At 37.1% G+C, this 18,395-nt stretch overlaps 1 protein-coding gene across 9 annotated transcripts in view; it reads left to right on the top strand.

Annotated features, from left to right (window-relative positions):
- Nucleotides 1-7,530: 7,530 nt before the first annotated feature.
- Nucleotides 7,531-18,395, top strand: part of lrrc4c (leucine rich repeat containing 4C) — a 1,096,970-nt gene continuing 1,086,105 nt past the window's right edge. For 6 of the 9 annotated variants that reach the window (XM_062958427.1, XM_062958370.1, XM_062958331.1 and 3 more), the window contains exon 1: nt 7,938-8,574. The gene's annotated coding sequence lies outside the window, so the exon portion shown is untranslated. Of the gene's footprint in view, nt 8,575-18,395 lie in introns of all 9 variants that reach the window. The other 3 variants (XM_062958669.1, XM_062958620.1, XM_062958473.1) reach the window with 3 other exon arrangements.

The following is an 18,395-nucleotide window of genomic DNA, read 5'->3' as shown; positions in this document are numbered from 1 at the left end:
TGACTGCATTTACCTGTAGACCTGTAAACGGTTATGAAGGCAAACTACATTCATGTACTAAGAATGGGATAAAACAAGAAAATTGGGAACTGTACATTTGTAGTTCAACAGGGCTGGTTTTGAACTAATCTCTGCATTCAGTTAACAAAACTCTTATCACATTATCATGTTGTGATACGTGCTTAGAAGTTATAATAATGCCCTCCTAGTTGCTTGAGCAGAAATCTTCTGGCAAGTTGATGAATTTTTGAATACAAGGTTTTGATTTCATTAAGACATGTCTGTTTTCCCTCATGAGAAAACATTAGTGTTTGCTTCCACTATAAACACCTAGTTTCCAGTTTGCTTGCATACATACACATTAGAACAGGCTGTTTCACAGATTCTGTTGCTAGAAAAATAATGGCATGCCTATCTCTCATATACAGCCTGGCTGTGCATTTTCCTTCAGGACATGTTGGATTCTTCTTCCTGTTGAAACACATTGTAAGTTGAGCCAATTCTTGTAGCAGTTCCTACAAATACTTGTATAGATTTCTACACTTATGTTTTACAAGCTTTGCTGTGGGTTAGTGGGATGGCGGAGCTTACAGCTTGTGATGTGGCCCTCAGATGCCATGGGGAACCAAAGTCTCAGTAAAGACCCAACCTATTTGGAATGTGCACCAAAGATAGCTAAATATTTTGTGACAAATCCTATAATTTCCTCATGGAGCGTCTCCTTAGTTGTTTATAAATGAATGCTATACTTTCTATAATAACTATTTGTGCTTTAATAGTACAATGCGGGATAGATTAGGAAGCAAAGGTCTAAAATACAGAACTTCATAAAGACTTCATATATCTTGCCTTTTTTCACTGTAGCCCAGGGCAAGTCATGGTTATATGAAAAACACATAGTCAAGACCAGAATTTGTATAATGTAATTTATTTGACTTCCCAATCTCTACCCTACAAAGTAATGATTCTAGAGGAGTGGTTTTCAACCTGTGTGTCCCCAGATGTTTTGGCCTTCAACTCCCAGAAATCCTTATAGCTGGTAAACTGGCTGGGATTTTTGAGAGTTGTAGGCCAAAACACCTGGGAATCCACAGGTTGAGAACCACTGTTCTAGAGGTTGTTGTCCAAAGTATTACTTTTCAAAATCTGATCACTGGCAATAAAACTCTTGCTGAGACACTGAAAATTTTCAAAAATCGTGGTGACAACATCACAGGGAATAAATGAATTTGTGTCAGAATGGCATTCCAAAAATAGGGTGGTCCTTTTGAGGAGGCCCTGCTATTTTAAAGTATTTTAAGCAGAAATTTTTCAATCAGTCTTAAATATCTATTAAATTAATAGTAGGGAAAGTTGTTCATTAAGTTCAATTACCGGCTCTATATATTCATCAAACATTCTTCTTTACCAGTGCAACCTTCTACATATGAAATAAGACTCAATGAGTTAAATGTATATATAAGTAATTATTTTATTACAAAATACCATTCTTCCTGAGACTTAAAGGTAGTTAATATGTAAAGTGCTGGAGAATCTTCACAGCAAATCTGGCTATATTAAAGAATCCACCAGTTATGAGCACATTGGTGGGTTTGAATTTTTTGCAGATTTGATTACACTATGTAACATGATTTTTGATCCTGGGATATAATGGCTCTGGCTGCCTCTTCCAGGGAAGAAGGAACGCCGCTCTGCTTAGTGAGTAAGCGAGGGAGGGTGGGTGAAAGAGTGAGGGCAGGTGGCAGTGGTGGCAGAAGAGCCTGGAAGAGATGGCCAGACTCCTGTTCTGCCGCCTCTCCATCCTGCCATGCCAGGAAATGTGAAGGATTCAGAAGAGGGGGCAGGACTCACGGAGGACTCTGCCCCCTTTTCCGAGTCCTCCGCGTTTCCCGGCATGGCCGGCTGGAGCAGCGGCAGAAGAAGAGTCTGGCCGCCTCTTCCAGGATCTTCTATCACCGCTGCTGCCCACCCTCCCTCGCTCACTCAATGGTTGTGGTAACAATATATCTTCTTCCTAGGAATAAGAATTATGCCAGATGCAATTGTAACAACTCTCATAATCATGGACTACATGGTACACACACCTCAGGTTACTTGCTCTCCATGTAATTTTATCTTGATATGAAAAAGAGCATGAGCCACATCACTGTTATATCTTCGACATAAATATGAACAAATAAGGAATTAGGAGGGTCAGGAACAGTATGCCAGGAACAGAAAACTTGGAATGCAGAAGTTCTTGGTTCAAGCCCTGGCATCTCCAACTAAGGACTGAGAAAGAAACAGTCATAAACCTACTGTCATTTAGTGTCAACAAATTTCGTTCGATGGGCCAATGATTTAACTCAAGCAGTATTCTTTGGCAGGTCCTCACTATTTGAGGGCAACCTACTATAAATGTAAATCAGTACTTTAACAAATGGATATAATGGCAAAAATAGATAAAGGATTCAGGTTTTATTTTCACATTCTCATTTCAGTTCATGCAGGTGGGAACACCTAAGAGCTTTCAGTCTTGTTGCCAAATGCAGTGCTTATTTCATGCCTAACCTGGATTGACCTTAGAACTGTCAGGCGCTTTTCTTTCAACATGTCTAAAGCTCAGTAAGAAACTGAATCTTCCTGTTTCAAAACAATTCTTCCTAGGGAGACAATTGTTAGACATAGCTCCTAATTGTATTTCTCTGCTAAATATGGAGAAAATAAATTTTAGTTGACCAAAACTATTTCTTTCTTTGCCATGGTGCCTATAAACAGTGCAAGTACAATTGTTTCATGGCAATGCACAGTATACATTTACATTTTGAACATGCATCATCAATCCAATGAACTCATCGCATTGAGAAGAGAAAGTATGGTGGCCGTCTTTTTAATACAGAGAAACACCCTCTTATATTGTCAGCAGTTCCATTTCAAGTTTTGCCTCCCCATCACATTCACTTGTGGAAACTTAAGAGCTGGCATCTTACATTCATCACAAGGTCAGTATTACTTTTTTCAAAATCAGGAGAAACAACAATATCTGAAAATCAAGAGATCCCTTGCTCTGCCCAAAGCCCCTTACATTAAAGGAGACTTGCACCAGTTTAAAACCACTTTGTTCCATGGGATCATTTTGTTCTGCCCCAAACCCCATAGTATACAAGAGACCATGATCCAGATTAAAACCATTTCTTTCCATGGAATCATATTGTTCTGCATCAAACCCCATAGGAACAAGACACTGCTGATGGTTGGGAAGTGAAAAAGGACAGTAAACTTTGATAGTTCCCATTCCACCTGTTTTTCAGTTGGAACCATGGGAGTAAATCATGATAAGAGGTAGAAGCTCTGAACACAATTGCTGGCCCGTGTTCAGAATTCCCTCCTTTCAGGACATTTGTGCCTCCTTTCAACCCTGGAACATGTGTTGGGCTCTGTGTCTCTCCATGCTTGAAAAGAGGCTGAAGTGTCTTATGAGGGGGAAATTTCTCAATGTGATGAGGTTGATTGCCGGAGTTCCCTTCTTTTAGGACACTCCTGTCTCTTTTAAACTAATGAGGGTTATGAGTTCAGTGCCTCTCCATGCTTGAAAAGTGGCTAAAGTGTCATATGACTGGGAAATTTTTCAATGTGATAAGGTGTCAAATGTCTGATAAAAATATAATTATTGTGAGTCATTATCTTAGGAAGTATATCACTACCTGCTCAAAGTCAGGCAGCTAGTTGTCAGTCTGAAAATTCTGTCCCAGTGAAACTATACTGTCTCTCAAATTCTGCAGCATCCCCCACATGTTTTTTTTTTTCAAATATGTTCACACTTCATCTGTTCTAAAATAAAGCTGGGGTTTATTGGGGGAAGAAGGAAAATAAAGTGTTAGATTCTATACATTTAATAACATTATGACATGCCAAAGCATACAGAGCACAAGGCATGACCAGGATTGCCAGTGGAGGACCAGGGTGGGAAGCTCAGCAGCTCCATTTTAGCATTTTTAAAGATCTTGTCAGAGCCAATGCCTGGATAGAGTTAGGCAGCCACTTCTAGCAGCAGATTTTGAGAGTCATGGCAACAAAAGGTTAGGTTTTTTAATGTGTTACTATTGTATTTTTATTGCCAAAGAGGAGAAGAAGCATTTATAAAATGTTCTGTCCCATGTATCAAACTTACTTGACTGACTTTCCCTTGACTAGCAAATATGGGAGGATCATTATATTATCTACCTGAGGCAACAAAATATCTTAGGCTTAGGTTCAAGCATATTTTTTTCGGCTGGAAAACTGGCAGCCGTTATTCAAAAAGCTTGATTCCTGTGCATAAAGTTTTGGCTGTGTTTTAAATTAATTTTGTACTAATTTTTCAGAAGTTTGACAATCAATAAAATAGTATTTTTTGTTTAATTGTTAATTCAAAGGGGGAGATTGTTGACCTAATGTAAATACATATCTAGTTTATGCCAGATGATTTGCCCATTCAGTACAAATGTCTCCCTTTCTGTGACAGAAAAGACCAATGTGACAAAAGGCCAGAGGAGAAAAATGTGTATTGAATGTGTGTCTCATACAGAAAGTGAGTGCTACAGCAATTAGATACAGAAGAGTACTTTTTATATAATTGTCTTGTTGCATCACTAATATTTATTCTGTTGGTAATGATCCAAAGCTTTGCATATAACACAGCATGTGTTGGTTTCGGATTGCCTTTTCACATAATTATTGAGTGTACATTTTGTTTCATATTAGATGGTTATATTGTGAGACTAGAACAATTCTCTCTATTCTGCTTTGTCAGACTGTAAAAGCACAATCCCACATGAGTCCACTATCAGATTTAAGTTCAATGTGAATTCAATAGGAGCAATTCTCACATAAATATGTATACGATTACAGCCTAAAATGGGTTAGGAAAGACAAAATTCTAAGTAAGAATTCACATATCAATAGATATCCAAAATTTTGTTTCAAAATCATTTTAGAATGTATTTTATAGTTTTGAAGTCAAGTCCTATGTTGGAACATTTGGGAAGTCCTAAAGACTGGGCAGTTTAGTCTGGTGTAAACCTGAAGGAACCCCGGATTCATCACTTACATACTGCTTCTGAAGCTGTTGTCCAGACTGCACTTTGCTGGGTTGTCAACTCCTCCATTTCAACTCCATTGTGGCTCCTGAGTATTGCAGGTGATGTTAGCATAGTGTGCTCATATGACCATGCAGGTGCCCCATTCTGATATCAGTAGAGATACCTGAGGCAGCCAGAACTTGGATGAAGTTCTGTGCTTACTGAACCCCAGCATTCAAGCTCTCTGGGCAAAGAGTTCTTAGTACTTTGTGAAATTGCAAATATCAGCTGTCTTGGAAATTGCTATAACTGTGGCTATTGCCCAGCTTTCCCTTTTCTTACTGTTTTTCAAATTCCATTTATATTAAGCTTAAGAATCTTTCTCTCTCTTTCTCCACTCTTACTCTAGTTGTTCTTGCAATCTCAATATAAAAGTTTTATAGAAAGGTTTTCTCATGATGATGCCAACAGAGAATGGTAGGAATGAATACGAACACAGTCCCATATCCCATTGCCTCATATGGCTTAGCTGAAGAATCCAATTTATTTTCTCACAAATAAAATCAGACCTCTGTTTCAGAATAATAACCAAACTGGTCTGAATAGTTACTTTCTAATAGTGAATACAGTAATAGTATTAAGGAAAAGTTATTGATTGGGCTTTCTGATGAAGACTATTATTATACAAATGGTTGTGAGAGGAAAGATATGAAGCAGGGATAGTTCCTATACTTGGAATGTAAGTTGAAGCAACTTGCTGGTGCTTAAAGTAGGAATGTACCACCATCATACAGAGAGCCTATCCATCTGCCCTGCCCCTACCTGTTTGGATATTTTTTTGGAGTACCTTTGCTATTGACTGTTAATTCAGGCAGAAAAAAATGGCCATCATCAAGGACTGAGATTTTCCACCTGCTCATCTCTCCATCCCTTCTTGAAAGTCCTTTTGGCAGGAGCTACCTGAGAGATATTTTTACATCCCTAATAGGAACCAAGGACAGCTTCACTGTAGTTACCATCTCGTCACAGTAATTCCTGTTGACATAGGAGTCTATTATGGTCTCCTTACACTTAGAGAAAAGATTATTGGAAATAAATGGATTTATTCCATGGCAGGAAGGGAATCAGAGTGTAAATGTGAAATTGAGACTATTTTAGTAGAAATATGGATTAACTGAAGCAGGATATGTTCATATTATCTTGTTGCAGTAAGTGGAACAGGAATATTATTGTTCTTTCTGCTTTGTCTGTATACAAAATATTTAAAATATTTCAGACTGTAATGTCTCTTCCTTCTTTCCTTATGTTTCACTAAATGGTTTGCTGCCATGACGTGACAGAAGAAAGCTTACAATAATCAATAAAATTAAGAGACATTAAGTGGAATAGATATCAAAATATTTTCAGTTTCAAAAAACCTTGAACCAATATCAGTAAACTAAAAACACTTGGAGCTTATTGGTACTAAATATTTCAATTTTGGAAAAGATTACAAATGTAAAAATCACGTTTTCTGATTTTAAATTCTATTTCTAATCCATTACCTAATATCTGACTTTTTTGCATGACACTGAGCTTCATTTTGTTAAGAATACTCAGTATTAGATGGAAACCATTGATCTCGACTAGATATAATAGCATATTCTTAGTGTGCCAAACCAATCTCTTCCCACCTTATTTAAAAGAAACTAAACTAGCATAGAGAAGTCTTTTTGAATCGTGTGCATTCTTGCTTGGAGTCGATTTCTCATCCTGTGGCTTCTGACTGAGTCATATGTAGCAGCATCTGCTGGATAAATCTAGGACTGCAGCCAAGAAGAATTTACCTGCTTGAACACTGGCACAAGCCGTAGCAGCAGCTTCTATATTCCAAAAAACAAATTCCACTGAGTGCAGCTCAATAGATGAATTTGTACATGGATGATCAAATGTGAATGAACTGTGGGAGGGACAAACACTGTTTAGCCAACCTTTCTCATTCCTTTGTTGGTTTCAAAGCATCTTATTAATATACCTGGGACTGGGAACTCTAAACTTAATTCATATTCCTGGCTTTATTTTATTTTTGTGACAAGAGGAGGTAAAAGATGCAAGTAGATTATCCCACAGACACTCAGGGGAAATAGCCAAAAATGGAAAGGGCTGTGTGTGTGTGTGTGTGTGTGTCGGAGCAATTTGAGCACTCTTTATAGTTCAACTTGCTCGGACACATTTTTTTTTCTCTTTTTCCTCCCCTTTCAATCTCCCAAAATACAGGTGACTTGCTGATTTATATCTTGAAACAAATAGCTGTTATTTTCTTTAAACAAATGACCATTCATTCTTGTGCCTTTTCCTGGTTTTAAAGCATTACATTTAAGTGACATTTTTGGCAAGGTTACAGCACTCTCTTCAATGTCCTATAGTCTTCAGAGTTTTATTGACTAACTTCTCTCTCTCTCTCTCTCTCTCTCTCTCTCTCTCTCTCTCTCTCTCTCTCTCTCTCTCTCTCTCTCTCTCTCAGACACACACACAAACACACACCATTTTTCTCTCCCCTAACTGTGAGGACATGGCTTTAGGCCTCCAGGGATCCTAACACTCTATTTCCTTTAGATCAGCAGTAAAATAAGATTCCTTGCTCTGATCCTCCTTTTTAAAAAATCCAAAAGAAATCTCCTCTTTTCAGTGGGTGAAGCTGCCTTCATGTAGCAAATACAAATGAATCCACAGTGTGCTTCTCCATAGAAAAATGCATAAGAAAAAACATGCTGTCTTTCTTGAACACTTGTCTGCACATCATGCAAACACACACAGTACATATGTAGAATGGCTTGAAGAAACTGTAGCTAACCACCTTATTAGTATTCCTCCCTCTGCTGTGTTTCACTCGCAGCAAGGGAGGGCTGAGCAAAATGCAGTAGAACAGGGACAGAGACAGAACTGGCAATCATCTCAATGCAGGCTGCCGAACGTAGGGGGTGGAGGGGGATGCAGCAAAGCAAGATTAATAACCTTGCCATAATCCCGTGCACTCTGGAAGGAGATGCCTTTGGTGACCAACTCATCCCTTTCTTGATTAATTAGATCGTGTGAGTGAGTGGCTGGCATTTCACCTGGGTATTATATTTTTTGAGTGGTGGTGGTGGTGGGGGGCTGCTTTTGCTGTTCTTTGAATCCTCTACCCATCTGGGAAGGTAACAGCGAGACATACCATCTGCAGCATTCACAGCAGCTACTGGAGCAGCCACTGACAGTTTTGCTCTACAGTTTTCATGGTGAGCAAGAAGGTAGATAATATATCAGGAAAAGAGGGGATTTCTATTCTTGGACTAAATTCCTCTATCTCTTCACCCCCTTGTGTGCTTTGAATCCTGGACTTACTTTTGACAAAGTCTCTTGGACACCTATTTTTCTATGGTTGGATGATCAGCAAATGGACCATTTGAAAAGTAACTAATTGTTGAGCTCCTGTGTGACTTAAAAGAATCCAGGTAACGCCGGTGGAATTAATTTCTGTTGGAGAACTTTTAAAGGGGGACTATCAGAGACAAAGGTAAGTCTAGGATCTTTTACCACTCCATCTCTCCTCTCTACATGTGTGTGCTCATATTTCATGCCTTGCTTTAAAAAGATGAAAAGAAATTAGCTCCTGATGCCACCTTGGATATGCTTACTGGGTCAAATGCTTGCTTTGAAAACTCTCTGCTAACCCTATGGTTAACATGGAAATAAAAAAAAACTGTCAAAGAATTCTGCATGTTCCTTATTAACATGTGATGAATTAAAATTCTATATTAAAGGCATGTCTGGGAGCTTTTCTGTAGCTTCTGTGGGGAAAAATTCTGTGTGTATTGTGTCACTCTCTATAGCTTTCCTATACCTGGGCAGTAACTTGGATTGGAGTCCTCCTGTTCACTTATCTGATATTGCTTTGCCATGAATTTTTGCCTGCTCAGATGAAATTATGATCATGTGGCTTCACAGAGATTTTCCTGCTGCTATTTACTAGTTAGGTTGATAGTAAAAATACTATCTTGTCAGGCTTCATCAACTGCTGCTTCTTATGTAAAGTTTATCTGTGATGTTGCTTACTGTGGAAGCTTGCCTCTCCAGTCCTGAATTTATTTCAGATTCCTTCTTGTATTCTATCCTTTTTTCTGACCAGGATGTTAGAATTCAATAGACCTTTTCTTGGTTACTGTTAAAAAGATGAAGCACATATAAGTGGAAGTAAGGCAACACTTTGAACAATACTGTGGTGGGCTTTACCCCACCAGTCTGCAGACTGGACTTTAATCTTAACCAAACTCTGGTCTTTGCTTCACTTGCAAATGATGTCTTTGAGGAAGTTGATATTCTCTTAGTGTTTGCAATTATTTGTGAAATATGATTGCAGTGCGGTGATATGACAGGCTCCTCCATTTTGGTATTTAATTTCTACCTCAGTTTGATTTTCCTATGTCTATACAGGAAAAGTCTCCCAAGTGGAATGGTTGAACTTACCTTGCTCCCTTTTGGTGCATGCATGTGGATGACTAGATGCAACGTTAGAGATTTGACTATTTTACATCGGATTTACGATGTGTGTAGTTAAGAGCAGGTAGAGGAAGAGCATCAGTAGTCTCTCTGTGCACCTTTTTGGGGTGGAGTGAGGAGGGAGAGGAATTTATCATGATGAAATTGGATACTTAACCTATCCATAAAGATTGCCTTTTCAGTTAATTTTCTAAAGAGGGTTTTATTTCCTTAAGGTCTACTAACAGAAAACGTAATGAAAATGTTCTGTTACTGCTGAATACAGATTTTGTGATGTGTCTGTTGGCTTGTCTGTCACTTTCTTCTTGAAGATTTGAAATTGTTTTTATACAGAATACAGAGGTGGAGGTGTTTCAAGGAAAAGAAAACCAGATGCTTTCCCCTCTTTTAAAAGTACTATGTCAGACTGCAGTTCATGTGGCTGCCTTGGAAGAGGACATTCCAATCAGTCTCTCCTGGAGATGACATTTACTTTTAGATCTGTTATACTTGTACTTCCTATAAAAATACCAGAACCTGCATATGGGACAAAGTTTGCAAATACTTCCATCTTGTCACTTGGTATTAATTTGGGAAAGATGTTGACTGAAGGGTTTAAATGTTTTATCTGAATCTTTAAAATGCAATTTCTCTTAACACTGGAAGGTGCAAGGGAAGCAGCAAAGGATTATTCTTACTGAGCCTATCAAGTTCAAAAGTGTGGGAGGGAGGGAGGAAGAAAGGGAAAGACAGATAATCATGCATTTGTCTAGTGAGGACAGATTTCTGTTCATCCAACAGGGCCTTCATGTTTGAAAATATGTGGTGTTTGAAATGAAGGAATCAGTGAGTTGCTAAGTCAATTGGCTGATGAAGCTGGCACTTGTAGCTGAAGCAAATGGTAGCTCCAGCCACTCAAATAATTATCTCATGAAAGCTACAAATCTCTTTATCCACTGATAGAAGATTGATATTAGTTAGATATGATCTTGGATCTATTTTGCCTGTTAATTTTCGATATGAAGTGTATAAACAGCTAGAATTGTTATTTTGCCATGTTATCATTATTCATCCATAGGTATTCTTGATTTCAAATCATTAAATTCTCTGGAAGTCATACTAGGAGGACTTTTACATGTAAATTACAGATGATTTGTATGGAAGTCTTGTGTTTTATCAGTTATGTTTAAAAGCATATGTCTGTAGGAATTCATCTCTGGAAGCCCAGCTAACTTGATGGGGCTCCCTCCTTCATTTTGTTTGTATATTCCACAGGCAAAATTAGGTTAGATTTCAAACTTTTTCAAAGTTGATAAGAAACAGTAATTGCCAATTTTCATGGAGTACTAATTCACCCATGAAAGTTCTCAACAGCATTTTGAAACTTTTCCTTTTGTTTCTTTAAGTGAATCAGAAAGAAAAAGGATATGTCTCATTGACTCATTTTATTTTTCATAATTTTTTTTATTTTTTACTTGTCATTTGGGGACTCTGCATCATTTCCCCTTTTAAAAGGAATAGATTTAATTCTACTGCTCCAAGAATTATAGAAACAACTCATCTTATTTCTACTCCTGTTTCCGTCAATGTGTTGCTATTGGTGGGGGGGGGGGGGGGGGGAGTCTTGAGATGACACAAATGAAAGTAAAGTGATACTGCAGTTAATGTTTCTTGGCAACAACATACACAAAATAAAAATCCCAAAATATACTTCTAAAAATTACTTTAAAGAATATGATTAATGTAAAGTAATACACACTTGTCCTCCCTTGGGGATGCATAATCAATCAATCATGTTTCTCATTCAGACTCCAAGCTCTATGATTTTCATTCCATATCTCAGAAGCTTACATATTTTACATATGAATACTTCCTCTCCTTTGAAAGATTCTGGGACAGCTGGCTAGAGCATCTTGGAATGCTAAATTTGGGGGGGAAATTAGCATAAAAGAACACCCACAGAACTGCAAGTTAGGTGGCCTTAAATACTTCATGTACATTCAACTTGCTGAGTCATTTGTTTAATTTAGAATATTAAATTTTGTTAAAATGCTGGCACCTAAATTAACTGTAAACTCAGTAACTAAGATAGTAGAAACCCTTTGATCACGATAAATTTATCAACAGCTCTGAAGAAGAAGACATTGTGCTCATGCTTTTTGCACAACCCAACTTGCAAAAAAACAACAACAAAAAAACAAAACACGTTTTGAAGGCTGTGCTGTGGTAGCTATTCAAATGACTCTAAAGAATGAACATCAAAATAACCAGAGGCCCATTCAGAGAGTTACCAGTTTATTTATTTTTGTGTTTATTTATTTTATGTTAGAATATTGCTGCTAATTTGAGCACGGGAAAAGTGGACATTCCTCTCACAATCTGCTATGCATTTAACATGTTTCTTTCCTTCAGCAGATGTCCAGAATAAAGCTTATCAAGGGTACTTCATCTAATCTTCCAGCTCCATGAAATGGCTGTCTCATAAGGACACCATTAAGGTCATCCTACTATCATGTCAGTTAAATCCACCTCAAGCTGTCATTGTTTACTTGCCTGTCTAGATACAAGAATAAAGCATGCTCATCTTAAGCAAGAACTGATTTAAATACACATAAAGAACACACTTCTGAGATTCTCCATTTGTCTTCTGATGCTAATACATCTTTGTATTCATAACTTTTCCCCTTCTCTTGGGGCCAAACTTACTGTGAAATAATTTGTCAAAGGCATTTACTGTCATTTTTCATTCCTGTCTATCATAAGTGCCCCAAAGTAAACCATAAGGACATGGGACTTTCACATCAGGGAGACTACCGACCTAATCATATGGGACTAAAATTGGCAGCATATGCCAATTTAGCCCCAGTCACCCATGGAGCTTGCCAGCTCCCATCAGACAATGTTTTCACCCTCCTGTTGATGTGGGCGATGCGAGGCATGGGGTACTGGATTCCCCATGCCTTGTGGCCAAGCTGAGTGCTGCTGCCTCCTGCCACTGACTGTCTGATGAGGTCATACTTCTGTTATGCTCCAGAGATGTTTTATTATCTAGTCCAAGTAAAAAAAAATCTAAATGGCTTTGAGAATTTTTTTCAATGATAGGAAGGGCAGAATGTTGGCTATTGGTGGAACACAGCTCATTTTCTAGCAGTTTCATTTTTTGGAATCCTTCCAAGAAATGTTGGATTAGGTAGACTTTTGCCTGATCCAGCAAGATGTATTTATAAAATGTCTGTACTTGCAGTAATTCTTTTTTGGGTTATAAAAAAATTAATCTCCTAAAATAAATAATTGTTAAAACCTTTGCATTTAATCCATATTAGTTATACAAATTAGTTACCCATTATTGCTTTCTAAACAATTGCTTATGTTTTTAGTGAGGGGAAAATCTTTCTCCATATTTGAGAGGGATTTCACCCCTTTGTCCTCCAATCCTTTTGAACCTGGAGGTAAGTGAAACATTTAAATAATGTGCATTGTTGACAAATATATCTTGCAATTTTAAGTGTGTGATCTTGTGCATGTCTATCCAGTTGTAAACACATAGAATTCAGTGGGCTTACTCCCAAGTAAAATGATATAACATTGTAACATGAGTCAATAAAATAAGTGGCACAGGAAATAATATTGATAACCTATTGGCTAGTCTTCAAATTCATCAAAGTATTTTGCAGGTCTAATGAATGATGCTGTATGAGATTAATGTGATATGTCTCTCACTTTATTAACAAATTATGGATATGAGGAGAAATGATCCAGTTTGTATAAACTTCTCTTCTAAGACATATGCTTCATTCGTGCACCATCATGGTATGTTTCTTAAGAAGTGTGTCACAGATTGTGAACTCCTGGCTAAGCAGTCTTTTGATTACTGACATATTTGTACAGAACTAGACATTTAGATAACTGTTTGTATATGTACACATGTATACTTATACACACAACTAGTGATGGAGAGAGAGGGAGAAAACCAAACAAATAATTGCTTGAGGTAATAGCACTAGAATCTTTTCATATCCCTGAAAATGAATCCCAAATTGAAAATAATTAACTTGATGAGAAAATTTGGCTCCATGGCTCATTTTGATGATAAACTGAGATTATGAACAATGGGTATGCAGTTTCATGATAGTTCAGTTGCCTAGGTTCACTTGCACTGCACACCTAGACAGATTTACATCTTTTTAACATGAAAGAGATGTTATGCTTTAAGTAACAAGGAATAATAGTTTGGGAACATCCTAATAGAACACACTGTCTCAGGTCAAAAATATGTGTGATGAGTCATTGTGAAGTAACAGTGATTATACATAAGTTGTAACGGTGCCATCTGATTTCATAATGTACTGATTTGTTTATTCCTGTTTTTTTTCTTTTGAAAGAAAAATTTAAGATAAATTATTTTAGAATTTATTACTATATATACTTGGGTAGAACCCAACCTCTTGTATAATAAGTCAAGGTCAGGTTTGGGGGCCCAAACACTGGATCTTGATAAGTTGGGGGTCATTCCATGGAGAGGAAAACATTAGGGGAAACAGCCACTGCTGCCGATTTCCTACCAGGCATTGAAAAAGGTATTTCAACACTCTACTCAGATAAAGGGATTCTTTATTTTTGCATAAAAGTTAAGGTGCCATATTAACTATCCCAGGAGAGCCTAAAAGAAGCAGCCATCTTTTGCGGGAAGGCACCAAACAGCTGCCACCACTGCCACCATTTCCTACCCAGGCATTCAAAAGAAGGAGGAAGAGGAGAAAGGAAGGAAAAGAAAGCGGCACTGATGTGGAGACAGTATTGGGGGTCGGTATTTTTTTAATTTTTGGTTCTCCTGGGATGGACTAACCTTTTGCTTTTTTCACTCTAATCAGGAAACAGATTGTTCCTTTTTTGATAAGAGTAGTGCAGTACTTGTATTGACCCATGAATGAATCAACCCTGATTTTTAGATTGATTTTTTGACTAAAAATTCTAGACTCATGCATGAATATACACAGTATTTAAAATTTGACTAGTACAGTAGAGTCCTGCTTATCCAACGTAAATGGGCCGGCAGAACGTTGGATAAGCGAATATATTGGATAATAAGGAGAGACTAAGGAAAAGCCTATTAAACATCAAATTAGGTTATGATTTTACAAATTAAGCACCAAAACATCATGTTATACAACAAATTTGACAGAAAAAGTAGTTCAATACACAGTAATGCTATGTAGTAATTACTGTATTTACGAATTTAGCATCAAAATATCACAATGTATTGAAAACATTGACTACAAAAATGCTTTGGATAATCCAGAACATTGGATAAGCGAATGTTGGATAAGTGAGACTCTACTGTATTTGAGGATCCAATTCTAAACTTCATGCATGGAGGTACATGGGACTTATCAATGCATAAATCTCTGAGAGACAACACTGTGATTTAAAGATAACAATATTTTCATGGAAACTGATATATTTGTACAGATAGTGACCTTTAAGTATGACTGCCAGTTTGTGAAATGCAATCTGAAAAGAAACTTGCCCAGAGTCCATATTACTATTTTTTTTCAGTGCCAGGCAAAACCTTCTTTTTTCCTTTGTAAACCATTTTATCTTTTAGGATTTTTATAGATATTTTAGGTATTTTCCTTTGTTTTTGTATTGTTTTGAATTCTGCTTCAATACATTTTATTATTTCAGCTTGTAATGATCTACCTGAAAAACTTTGGGCACTGGACCAATCCTACAATGAATGATTTTAGGAAGGAGGTAAGCTAAGGAAATATCAATTCTAAAGTCCATTGACTAATTCAAACAAAGACGAGAGAGGGGAGGAGGAGAGGTGAAAGGAAAAAGCATATTAAACTGTACCAAAAAAAAACACCTTTAAGAAAACTGCAGATTTTACTGCCTATTTCAGGCTCACTAAGCAAGGAACCAACTGGACCTCCTTTGAGGAGATAGTGATAGTGCACATTAAAGTGCAGCTACAGTAAAGGCTGGTCTAAATACTCACCAACCATTGTCTTTCTCAGCAATAGATGTATAGAAAGCCCTCAAGAATTCAGGTTTCTCTGAAGACTAAGAAAGAAATAATATTTTAGAATCATAGAATCATAGAATTGGAAGAGACCACATGGGCCATCTAGTCCAACCCCCTAACATGCAGAAATAGCACAAGCAAAGCACCCCTGACAGATGACTATCTAGTCTCTGTTTAAAAGCCTCCAAGGAAGGAGATCCCACTACACTCTGAGGCAGAGAGTTCCACTGTTGATTGGCTCTCATGGTCAGGAAGTTCTTCCTAATGTTCAGGTGGAATCTCCTTTCCTGTAATTTGAACCAATTGCTCCAAGTTCTAGTCTCCAAGGCAGCAGAAAACAAGCCCTTCTCTCTTCCTTATGATATCCTTTCAAATATTTAAACATTGTGATCGTGTCTCCTCTCAACCTTCTCTTCTGTAGGTGAAACATCCCCAGCTCTTGAAGTCTCTCTTCATAGGGCATGGTCTCTAGACTCTGATCATTTTAGTTACCTGTTTCTGGACACATTCCAGCTTGTCAATACCCCTCTTGAATTGTGGTGCCCAGAATTGAACATAGTATTCCAGGTGAGGTCTAACCAAAGCAGAATAGAGAAGCATCATTACTTCCCTTGATCTAGAAACTATGCTCCTTTTGATGCAGCCCAAAATCCCATTGGCTTTTTTAGCTGCTGCATCACATTGTTGGCTCACATTCAGCTTTTCCATTAATACTCCAAGAGAACAGGATTTCATAGATTTTAGATGTCATAATCTCCAGTGTATTAAAATGTAATAGGTCAAAAAACAGCATCTTGACTTTGGGTACATCCACACAGTAGAATTAATGTGATACAATTTTAACTGCCATGACTCAATACTATGGAATCATGGGACTTGAAGTTTTACAAAGTTTTTAGCCTTCTTTGCCAAATAGTGCTGGTGCCTCATAAACTACAACTCTCATTAGAAGAAAAAAAAACTTCTGAAAGGCAGTGAGTGTACTTGGTTTTAGAAAGTTGTTTTTCAAACACATGCCAGGCAAACACCAACTCATATCTTTGTCAAGAGAACACTCATACAAAATGTGGCACAGCAGTTAATGACAACTTAATTTGCCTTTCCCCCCCCCCCCCCCAGCACTCTACCCTCCCCCTCTCCCCCTACCCTCTTTTATTTTTTTAAATCTTATTTTCTTGGAAAATTCTTAATAAAATTATTTTAAAAATACGGGTTAACTAAGGCATGTACTGTTAAGGCCAGATCAATTGTGACAAGCAGGAAGCCCTTCATTCCTCCTTATTTTTTCTTGCAAAACACAATAGGAATAACTCTGAATTCCTTCTTCTCCTGTTGTTTTTTTCATCTTATGGTTGTCAGTGTCTACTCAGATTATTTTCTTCATACTAATATTTATCATGAACCCAAAGGGAAATATCCACTGATGTCAACATTAAATATTTTTTAAAAATAATATGACCTAAATAATATAGAACTTTTAGAAAAAGAACATCAATTATAAGCAAAATAAAAAGTACTGTTGAACTGATAGACAGGCAGATAGCTTTTGGGGAGTAGATTGGTTCTTGATGAGAAAGTGTATCTTGACATGACCTGATATACAGTTTTGCAGTTTTCTCAATTATTGTGCATATTTTGGGAGATATTTCGGTACAGAAAATACGATTTACTACCCAAAACAACTACATGAACATTTTGTGCAAAATAAGCATAGTATTCTTGTCATCAGAGTGTCTTCATAGTAGAAAATGTCATTTCTAACCATTTTTAAGATTTTCTAATATTCTTTTACTCCCACAATGTTCTAGTCATTCTTGTGGACGTGACATAATTGCTGTGGGAGTAGAGGCCAATTCAAGCTTAGCACACATTGTAACTTCCTACTGCTTAATGGTTTTTGAACTTTTTATCAGAAAATAGCTTGTTTTGTTTTTTTGTTTGTTTTTTTTTAAAAAAGCCGTCTTCTAATAAACAGTACAATGCTTCTTTGTGTGTATGTGTGTAAAAGGGATATTTATCATAATATGACAAAGCTAGTGGAAAACATTGAACATGGAAAAATGATTTAAAATATTCAGCAACACTTTCTAAAAACTCCTTTTTAGAAGTCCTGAACACTGTGCTGTTGTGCTTTTATTCTATTATTCTTTTTCATTTAAAAGGGGTTTTCCATTAGTTAAATTTCCATTATAAAAAAACAACAACAGAGGGTCATAAAATAGCACTCTGCATTCTGTTGTCAATGTGTCCTGAGCTATAATAAATTTATTTTTCAAATATGCCACTGACTGTAACAGTACTCCATTCTTTTTAGCAATTGAAACATTGTGCTAAATTAATTCATACATTTGAATTTTGTGCCTCTCATTTGGTGTTCTTGGTGGTATGGAGGAAGTGTCTCCAGTTTGAGAAAAGATGAAAGACACATGCATAAAATAGAGGATAATCATGACTGGACAACATAGTTGTGTAGAGGCTTTATAAAAAGTGAATGAATGCAGCACAACAATTTCTTACTGTAATTACTAATGTAGCTATAGCCAAAATGTTTTTCTGGGACATGTTTGCACATGCTAGTTGTGAAAGAGAAAGCCGCTGACTCACAAAATCCTTAATATCTTTGCCAGATTCTCTTTCCCTGTTCCAGACTATGCAGAAAACTGGGTACATAGCTCTATGAAGTAAGGAGAAAGAAAAATAACATTCCTTGAGGACTAGCCAAATTATGAAGTATAATTGCTAGCTTCTTTCTCAAGGCAAGGTCTACATGCTTCATTTATTTATCTGATCAGAAAAGCAGCTATTTATCAAAGTTGGAGTCCCATTCTGCA

Source organism: Anolis carolinensis, chromosome 1, assembly GCF_035594765.1.
Source record: "Anolis carolinensis isolate JA03-04 chromosome 1, rAnoCar3.1.pri, whole genome shotgun sequence".
NCBI lineage: Eukaryota > Metazoa > Chordata > Lepidosauria > Squamata > Dactyloidae > Anolis > Anolis carolinensis.
Note: the sequence above shows the minus strand (reverse complement) of the source record. Positions and strands in the feature narration are given on the sequence as shown.